This window comes from Felis catus, chromosome B4 (genome assembly GCF_018350175.1).
Source record: "Felis catus isolate Fca126 chromosome B4, F.catus_Fca126_mat1.0, whole genome shotgun sequence".
NCBI lineage: Eukaryota > Metazoa > Chordata > Mammalia > Carnivora > Felidae > Felis > Felis catus.
In genome coordinates this window covers 121,847,816-121,858,661 of record NC_058374.1, presented here as the reverse complement: position 1 = coordinate 121,858,661, position 10,846 = coordinate 121,847,816, and positions in this window count along the sequence as shown.

The window sequence follows — 10,846 nt, the reverse complement described above, 5'->3', positions numbered from 1 at the left end:
CTTAAGAAACCGCTTTCTTTGTTCATCCATAAGAAGCAAATCTTCACCCATTAAAGTTTTACCATGAGATTTCAGCAATTCAATCACATCTTCAGGCTCCACTTGTAATTCTAGTTCTCTTGCTATTTCCACCACATCTGCAGTTACTTCCTCCTCTGAAGTCTTGAATCCTCAAAGTCATCCTTGAGAGTTGGAATCAACTTCTTCCAAACTCCTGTTCATGATATTTTGACCTCTTCTCTTGAATTAAAAATGTTCTTAGTGGCATGTAGAATGGTGAATTCTTTCCAGGAGGTTTTCAATTTACTTTGCCCAGATCCATCAGAGGAATCACCATCTATGGCAGCTATAGCCTTGCAAAATGTATTTCTTAAATAATAAATCTTGAAAGTCTAAATTATTCCTTGATCTATGGGCTACAGAATAAATGTTGTGTCAACAGGCAGGAAAACAACATTGATCTCATTGTCCATCTCCATCAGTGATTTTGGGTGAACAGGAGCATTGTCGGTGAGCAGTAATATTTCGAAAGAAATATTTTTTTCTGAGCAGTTAGTCTCAACAGTGGGCTTAAAATCTTCAGAAAACCATGCTGTAAACAGATGTGCTGTCATCTAGACTTTGTTGTTTACTGGGAGAGCACAGGCAGAAAGGATCTAGCATAATTCTTAATGGCCCTTGGATTTTCAGAATGGTAAATGAGAATTGGCTTCAACTTTAAGTCACCAGCTGCATTAGCACCTAACAAGAGAGTCATCCTGTCCTTTGAAACATTGAAACCGGGCATTTATTTTCCTCTTTAGCTATGAAAGTCCTAGATGGCATCTTTTCTCAATAGAAGATTGTTTTGTCTACATTGAAAATCTGTTTAGTGTAGTCACCTTCATTAATTATCTTAGCTGGATCTGGATAACTTGTTGCAGCTTCTATATTGGCACTTGCTATTCACCTTGTAATTTTGTTATTGAGACAGCTTCTTTCCTTAAACCTCATGAACTAAACTTTTCTTCTTTTTTAAAATTTATTTTGAGAGAGAGAGAGGGAGAGCACACACCCATGGGAGTAGGGGATGGGAAGAAAGAGAGGGAGAGAGAGAATCCCAAGCAGGCTCTGAGCTGTTGGCACTGAGCCTGATATGGTGCTCAAATTCACGGACCATGAGATCATGACCTGAGCTGAAATTGAGTCAGACACTTAACTGGTCAAGTGACCCAGGTGCCCCTGAACTAATCTCTTCTAGCTTCAAATTTTCTTCTGCAGTTTCCTCACCTGTCTCAGCCTTCATAGAATTGGAGAGAGTTAGGGCCTTGCTCTGGATTAGGCTTTGGCTTAAGGGAATGTTGTGGCTGGTTTGACCACTAAACTTTCTAGACCACTAAAACTTTCTCCATATCAGCAATAAGGCTGTTTCATTTTCTTTTATTAAAAAAAAAAATTAATGTTTACTTATTTTTGAGAGAGAGAGAGGCAGAGAGAGAGTGAGACACAGAATTCAAATCAGGGTCCAGGTTCTGAACTGTCAGCACAGAGCCCGACACAGGGCTTGAACTCACAAACCGCAAGATCTGACCTGAGCCAGCCAGGCACCCCAAGGCTGTTCCATTTTCTTATTATGTGTTCACTGGAGTAACACTTTTCATTTCCTTTAAGAACTTTTCTGTTGCATTCACAACTTGGTTAATTATTTTTTTTTTATTTTTATTTTTTTTAGTGTTTATTTATTTATTTATTTATTTTTGGGACAGAGAGAGACAGAGCATGAACGGGGGAGGGGCAGAGAGAGAGGGAGACACAGAATCAGAAACAGGCCCCAGGCTCTGAGCCATCAGCCCAGAGCCCGACACGGGGCTCGAACTCCCGGACCGCGAGATCGTGACCTGGCTGAAGTCGGACGCTTAACCGACTGCGCCACCCAGGCGCCCCAGTGTTTATTTATTTTTGAGAGAGAGAGAGAGAGAGCAAGAGAAGGGCAGAGAGAGAAGGAGACACAGAATCCAAAGCAGGCTCCAGGCTCTGAGCTGTCAGCACAGAGCCTGTCACAGGGCTCAAACTCACGAATCGTGAGACCATGACCTGAGCCAAAGTCAGACACTTAACTGACTGAGCCACCCAGGCGCCCCACAACTTGGCTAATTATTTGATACAAAAGGCCTTGCTTTTGGCCTATCTTGGCTTTTTACATGCCTTTCTCACTAAGCTTAATCATTTTTAGCTTTTGCTTTAAAGTGAGACACATGTGGGGTGCCTGGGTGGCTCAGTCAGTTAAGGGTCGGACTCTTGATTTCAGCTCAGGGCATGGAGCCTGCTTAAGATTCTCTGCCTCCTTCTGCCCCTTCCCCACTTGCACTCTGTCTCTCACAAAAAAAGGGAGGGGGGCGCCTGGGTGGCTCAGTCAGTTGAGCATCTGACTCTTGATTTTGGCTCAGATCAAGATCCCAGGGTCATGCAGTAAAATGAAGCACAATAAAGTGAGACATACCTGTATATGTGTATATGCATTTGAAGGATACACAAAACCATTTATAGTGATTGATTTGAGAAGGTGACTCTGGGTATAGAAGTCAGAGTAGGAGAGAGATTTTTTCATTCTTTACTTTTGTACTGTTTGAATTTATTTTTTTGGATACATAAACATGTATAACTTAAAATTGTTTTTTAATTTATTTGAGAGAGAGTACGTGTAAGCAGGGGAGGGGCAGAGAGAGAGAGAGAGAGAGAAAGAGAAACTCAAGCAGGCTCTGCACTGCCAGTGTGGAGACCAATGAGGGCCTTGAAATCATGAACTGCAAGATCATGACCTGAGCTGAAACCAAGAGCCCCCAGGCACCCCAACATATGTTATCTTTAAAGTAACTATGCATTGCAAAAATAAAATTTAAATTGAAAATGACTGATAAATTAGGCTGAACTCTCTCATATTGACTATTACTATCTATCCCAAATAAAACAAAAAGAACACATCATTTAGAAAATAACATGAAAATATTTTCATATATACATATCTTTTTATAAATAATAAGGACGTTTCTTATTTTGGGTAGATCAGTTTTTTTTTCCCAGAAGGAGCACACCGCAATAGTGCTTAAGAGGCCTGGTTCTGATGCCAAACAGCTCGGGATCCAGTCTTAGCTCTGCCACATTCTAGCTCTGCACCTTGGGTAAATTACTTAACCTGTCTAAGCTGCAATTTTTTTGTCTTTAAAATGTGGAAGAATAATAATGTATATTTTATAGGGCTGTTTATGAAAATGGAATGAAGTAAAATGGAAAAATGTGGTTACCCAGTGACAAATACAGGTAATGAGACACATTTAGAGAAGTTCTATTTGTGTAATTACCATCTAGTAATTTCCAGTCAGTGGTTGAATTTTGAGTCTCTCAAGGATGGCCAACCAAGTGAGAGCTGAGTGGGGTGTGGATCAAATGGCAGAGCTCTGCAGACAGCCCAGAAGAGACTGGATACCTCCTTCATTTAAGTGTGTTTCTTTTTTTCTTTTTAATTTAATTTTTATTTATTTTTAATTTTTTAAATTCTTATTTATTTTTGAGAGAGAGAGAGAGACATAGTGTGAGCAGGGGCCCTCCCCCACAGAGAGAGAGAGAGAGAGAGAGAGAGAGAGAGAGAGAGAGAGAGAGAGAATCCGAAGCAGGCTCCAGGCTCTGAGCTGTCAGCACAGAGCCCAATGCGGGGCTTGAACCTATACACCATGAGATCATGACCTGAGCTGAAGTATGACGCTTAACCGACTGAGCCACCCAGGTGCCCTTATGTGTGTTTCTTGATGCTCTTACCATTCATAGTTTTCCTATGTCTCACTTAAAAAGGTGGAAAGGACCATGGATTAAAGAGAAGGAGTAGAGTTCAAGCCTGACTCTCACCAATGAGCTGGGTGACATCAAGGCCGCGGTGTCTCCACTTGTAAAATGAGGAGACTGGCCCCAATGATCTTCAATGTTCTTTCAGATTCTATGGAGATGACAATTTTTAATAACAAAACCCCCTACTTAGCCCTTGTGGTATCCATCAATTGTATATTCTGTGTTGCTTCATTCTGATGAACTCAGATTGGGAGGTGACAGAGAGCTTTGCAAAGCCTGAGCTAAAAATAACCTCTTCCCATAAATATTTTCTTAGAGCTAGAGAACTAAATAAAATAAAGATAATTAAAAATCAGTATTAATGTCTGCTTCCTGAGACTTTTCACTTTATTATTTATTTTGTGAAGAGACGTTCCCATCAGAAGTGGGTAAACTAAATTAAGAATGGAAATCCTTTGGAATTGAAATAAAACACACTGATTTAGATTACTAAAACCTACTAAAAGTAAGACTAATATCTCCATTCAAGTGATACAGCACTTTTACTAGTTGTACTCACTTAGCTCACGTTTTCCAGCATTTTGCAGAAGTGTTATGCCTTACGCATAACCATGATTAAAGTGCTCTACATTTGTGGAGCTGTCGTTTCACAGTCTATCAAGAAGTTTTACAGTCTGATAACTTATAACTCAAACATCTCTCTGGTCAAAAACTTGATAATATACAATATAGCTCTTTTCTCTTGTCAAAAATGATAAATTGATATTTGAGTTAAAGTCTAGTTTATGAAACAATTTTGCAAGTTAAGAAAAAAACTTTAATAGAAATGCAAAATAGGGTACTTTGTTCTGAAATGCTTCTAACTTTTTTTTTCCCACAACAGTGAGTTAGGCAATATTCAAAGAACTTCCTTATTTTAACTTTAAAACAACTTCTCTATATCAATAAGAAGGATTCTTTGTTTTTCACCAGAGAGTTTACTTTATTATTTGATATGCAACATGGCATTGGGCATAAAGCAGGTTGTTTAACCAGGATATTGAAATCATGATAAAATACCAATTCATACTCTATAGGACCAATCTTTTATTCCACATAATGTGAAGCTCTCATTATATTTCTCATATAATATATTATGTGCATTTGGTTTTGGAAATTGGGACAGAAACAGAGGTAGCAAATTTCATTGTTTCAGAAGCTAAAGGGAAAAATTTGAATTTTAATATAAATTCATTTTAGATATTTTAATATCATTTATTTTTAAAAAGATCAAATTGTTGTTTAGATTGAACTGCCTCATTTAGGTAGACTGGGGAAATTCCATATTGGCTCTTTCCTCCATATTCTGGAAAAGAACAATATAGTACAGTAAAACATTTGATTTCTCTCTGGAGTAGTAATGCTGAAGTGAGTCATTCATTCATTCATTTATTCAACAATGATTTGTTGAGTACTTCCTACATGTGAGGCATTGTGTTGAGCCTCATAAGAAAGAAAAAGAAGGATATAACTGGGTACTCACATACAAACAATGTTAACCAATAATTATTTGTAGATGATGGGTCAAACATGAAGCACCAATAATGGATACTTTATTTATTTTATAATTTTTTTTTTTTTAAATTTTTTTTCCAACGTTTATTTATTTTTGGGACAGAGAGAGACAGAGCATGAACGGGGGAGGGTCAGAGAGAGAGGGAGATACAGAATCGGAAACAGGCTCCAGGCTCTGAGCCATCAGCCCAGAGCCTGACGCGGGGCTCGAACTCCCGGACCGCAAGATCGTGACCTGGCTGAAGTCGGACGCCTAACCGACTGCGCCACCCAGGCGCCCCTTTTTTTTTTTTTTTTTTTTTTTAATTTTTTTTCCAACGTTTATTTATTTTTGGGACAGAGAGAGACAGAGCATGAACGGGGGAGGGTCAGAGAGAGAGGGAGACACAGAATCGGAAACAGGCTCCAGGCTCTGAGCCATCAGCCCAGAGCCTGACGCGGGGCTATTTTATAATTTTTTAATGAGTATTTATTTGTTTTGAGAAGAAGAAAGAGAGTGTGAATGAGCGAGAGTAGGACAGAGAGAGGGAAACAGAGAATCCCAAGCAGGCTCCATGTTGACAGTGCAATGTGGGACTTGAACTCACCAACAGTGAGACCATGACCCGAGCCAAAATCAAGAATATGATGCTTAACCAACTGAACCACCCAGGCTCCCTGGATACTTTAGTAGAGTAAAAAAAGATTGAGTAGGGGCACTAGAGCAGTCAGAGAAAGCTTTGCCCAGGAGTAAGATCCTGAAAAGATGGGTTGGATTCAAATAGGAGGAAATAAATGGAGAAAGCATCCCAGGGAAGGAGAGGCAATATACAAAATGGTATAGTGTCAGTCATGCAGAAGGTATGTCCAGAAGATATTAAAAAGGTTGCAGAGGACAAAATTTTATAATTACTTGAAGGGTGGCCGGTCTGTGGACCATTAGCATTAACATCCCCTGGGAGCTAGTAGAAACACAGGATCAGAATCTGATCTTGCATGTTCAAGGTCTTTGGGTGCTTTGTGTGTATGTTAAAGTCTGAGAAGCTCTAATGTGGTCCAATCCTTCATTTTGCAGAGGAAGAGAACTACAGAGCAGTAGGTGTCTTCTCTGATAATAGTGGTAAACTTTACTTTAGAACTAAAATCTAGAGGGTCCTGGAAACAGTGAGTACCCCACCCCCCAACCTCAATTCACAATTTTTGCCTAAACTGGAGAGAGATAGTAAGTTGGATTGAACTGTGGAAGTTTTTGAATACCATGTTAAGAAGCTCAGGCCTCATCCATTTATGAGTTCAACAAACATTTACTGAACTTCAACATGGTAACATTGGGGATACATAGAAGAGTAAGAAAGGCCTTGCCCTTAAGAACCCCACAGTCTTCTGTAAAAGTAAGTAACCAACAGTTATAAACATCTTTGTGCAATGAGTTTTAAAGGCTTATGATAGAGAGATTAACATGAGTTTTATTCAGTTAACGTTTATTGAGTACCTAGTACATGCTAGACTTTAATTAGATGCAAAATGGTGATGTTTAGGGGTATTTGAGAGTGGGGAGAAAAAGATGGATCAGTTAAGTGGTTACTGTCTAAGAGTAGGAAGTAAAGGAAGAATGGGAAGGGTTTGGTCACTGTGAAGGGCCAGAAGAAGGAGCAAGTCTGTATTAACCAGAGATGGTAAGGCAAGATAGAATTTGGATCACTGAGCAAAGAAATAGGGGAGTTGGAAAAGTGAACCAGATTTAGGGGTGTTTGTTTTACTTTTAGAAGAAAATATAGGTGTAAATCTTCATGAGTTTGGATTAGGCAGTAGATTCTTAGATTTGACATGCGAAGCACACTACAAAAGAAAAAATAGGTAAGACAGACTTCATCGAAATTAAAAGCTGTGCATCAAAGGACACTATCAACAAACTGAAAAGACAACTCACAGGATTGGAAAAGTATTTGTAATTACATATTTGATAAAGTTATAATATCCAGAATACATACAGAAAACTTTTACACCTCAACAATAAAAAAGACAAATAACTCGATTAAAAATTAGGCAGTGGATTTGAGTAGACATTTCTCTAAAGAAAATATAGATATTGCCAATAAGCACATGAAAAGGTGTTCAGCATCACTAGTCATCAGGAATACTTAAAAAAATTTATTAACATTTATTTATTTTTGAGAGAAAGAGACAGAGTGTGAGCAGGGGAGGGGCAGAAAGTGAGGGAGACACAGAATTTGAAGCAGGCTTCAGGCTCTGAGCTGTCAGCACAGAGCCTGATGTGGGTTCTGAGTTCAAGTCCCAGGTTGGGCTCCATGCTGGGTATGGAGCCTACTCAGAAACAAACAAACAAACAAACAAACAAACCCCAATGAGATACCATTTTACACCTATTAGGATGGCTAGAATTTAAAAAGTGGAAAAGAAGTATAGGTGAGTATGTGAAAAATAAGAACCCTGAAACATTCTTGATGCAAATGTTAAAATCGTGGAAAACAGTTTCAGCAAACAATGCAGCTGGAAAACAGTTTGGTAGTTCCTCAAAAAGTTAAACATAGAAAAAAAAAGTTAAACATAAGAGTTACCATATGATTCAGCAATTCCATTCCTAGGTTTATACTCCACAAAACTGAAAACATATATTCCCACAAAAACTTGTACACAAACGTTCATAGCACCATTATTCAAATAGCCAAAAAACGAGGACAACTCAAATGTCCATCAACTGTTGAATACACAAAACATGGCATATACAACAGAATATTATTCAGTCGTAGAAAGGAATGAAGTATTTGATAAATGCTATAACATGAATGAACTCTGAAAACATGCTAAGTAAAATGAGACAAATACTGGACAAATGTTGTATGGTTCCACTTATATGAAATATCTAGAATAGGCAAACTCATAGAGACAGAAAATAGATTACAGGTTATAAGAGGCTAGGGGAGGGGTGGACTGGGAAGTTATTATTGCTTAATGGGTACAGAGTTTTTGTTTAGGGTGATGAAAATGTTCTGAAATTTGGGTGATCTTTGCAAACCTTGTGAATATACTAAAAGTCACTTAATGTACACTTAAAAATTGTGAATTTTGGGGGTGCCTGGGTGTCTCAATCGGTTGAGCATCAGACTTTGTTCAGGTCATGATCTCACAGTTTGTGAGTTTAAGCCCCGCATCTGCCTCTCTGCTTCAGATCCTCTGTCCCGCTCTCTCTCTGCCCTTCCCCCGCTCATACTCTCTCTTTCTCTCCCTCTCTCAAAAATAAACAAACATTAAAATATTTTTAAAAATTGTGACTTGTAGGGGTGTCTGAGTGCCTCTGTTGGTTGAGTGTCTGACTCTTAATTTCAGCTCAGGTCATAATCAACAGTTTGTGAGTTCTAGCCCTGCGACGGGCTCTGTGCTGACAGTGAGGAGGCTGCTTGGGATTCTCTCGCTTCCTCCCTCTCTCCCTCTGCCCCTCCCTCACTTGAGTGCACTCTCTTTCTCTCTATCTCTCGAAATAAATAAACATTTAAAAATTGTGAATTTTATTGTATGTGAATTACATCTCAATAACCTTTAAAGAGAAACTCTTCAATGTTGGCAAAGTGCATGTCATTGAAAGGAAACATGTGAAATATAATCTAAATCTTGCTTTGTGAAAATCACACACCTAGTTATGATTTCAAAATGCTTCTTAGTTTATTTTGATTTTTATTTTTTAAGTAGTCTCCATGCCCAGTGTGGACCCCAGTGTGGGCTTGAACTCACAACACTGAGATCAAGACCTGAGCTGAATCAAGAGTCAGATGCCTAACTGAGCCACCCAGACACCCCAAAATGCTCCTTAGTTTAAAATACAATTATAAATACACAGTATGATAAGCCCTTTTGAAGCTTATATTTATCATATACTTATTATATTTCACAGGTTTCTGCTTCATAGAATAAGATCTGAGCAAAAGAATGTAACTTCCACAAGGTAATGGAACATATAGAAATGTTTAGTTTCCAGCTTTGGAAACTACAGATTCTTGAATCATGGTCATGTGTATGAATATCAATTTACCGAATGGATAGATCATGGTTCAGTTACAGAAAGCATCATAATCTAGTTACTCCAGGCCTGGAAGTCAAATGATGATGGTTGCTTTCCTGGCTGTTTCTTAGGTTGTTTCTACTACATCTGTAATTGAGGTGGTTTTGAGGAATTGAGGTTCCTCCTAGCTTTAAAATTCTGAACTTACTTGATCTTATTGTGATTTTAGAGTCAAAGGAGTTTTGAGCTTGTATTGCTTGCTTGGACTGCATTAAAACATTCACATTTTAAAATTCAGTTAATTATTATTGGACCATGAGATTTGAAAAGGATTAAATTGTCCACTCAGCTTTTGATAAATTGGACCAATTGATCTCAGTCTATGGAGAATTAGTATGAAGCAATACCACCACCTGGTGGCTTCTTCTCAAATATGACAACTTTTGTTTAAGTAGGCTCCACACCCATTGCGGGGCTTAAACTCACAGCCCTGAGATCAAGAGTTGGATGCTCTGCTGACTGAAGCAGCCAAGTGCCCCAACAACCTTCTTTATCTGAATATGATAGTTTGGCCTCTATCAAACTATGACAGGTGGTTTAGATATGCCTACTTTAGGAAACAAGTTTAATAATATTGCACAATATATGTTTATGTTAACTAATGCTTATGGCATTGGCCTTAAAAACTTATAATTCAGCAAATTCTCTCAACAAATATGTTTAGTGCCCAAGTATTAGGACAAAGCAGTGAACAAAATAAACAAAAATATTGGCATTCATAGATGTTACATTCTAGTCAGAGGAAGTAGACAAAATATAGGCATAATAGACAAGTAAATTATGTTTACTGGCAAGTTCTTTTAAAAAATCAGGATGAGGATGGCACACCTGGGTGGCTCAGTTGGTTGGGTGTCTGGCTTCAGCTCAGGTCATGATCTCACAGCTTGTGAGTTCCGGCCCTGCATTGGGCTCTGTGCTGACAGCTCAGAGCCTGGAGCCTGCTTCGGATGTTGTCTCTCCCTCTCTCTGCCCCTCCCCAGCTCACACTGTCTCTGTCTCTTTCTAAAATAAATAAACGTTCAAAAAATTTTAAAAATCAGGATAAGGAGGATGTTGGGTGGGTTGCAGTTTTAAATAGGATGACATTTGAGCAACGACTTGAAAGGTGAGGTCAATTTTATGTGCTTATCTGAAGAATAAAATTACATAGACTTACAACTAAATATTTAGCCTTAATTCTAGCATGCTGCTATAATTCTGCTTCCTCAAGTATCTCTTTTTAGTAAGCAGGAACTGTAATACCAGGCCAATATTAATAGGAATGATTACATTTTGAAAAAGGACATTGAAAAAAAAAAAGGAAGAAAAAAGAAAAGAAAAAAGAAAAATGATGTTGCCCTAAAGATAAGTATCTTTACTTTGTAATGTCTTTAGTTAATATCAGAAAAGAGACATAAAATGGTAGCTTTGTTATCT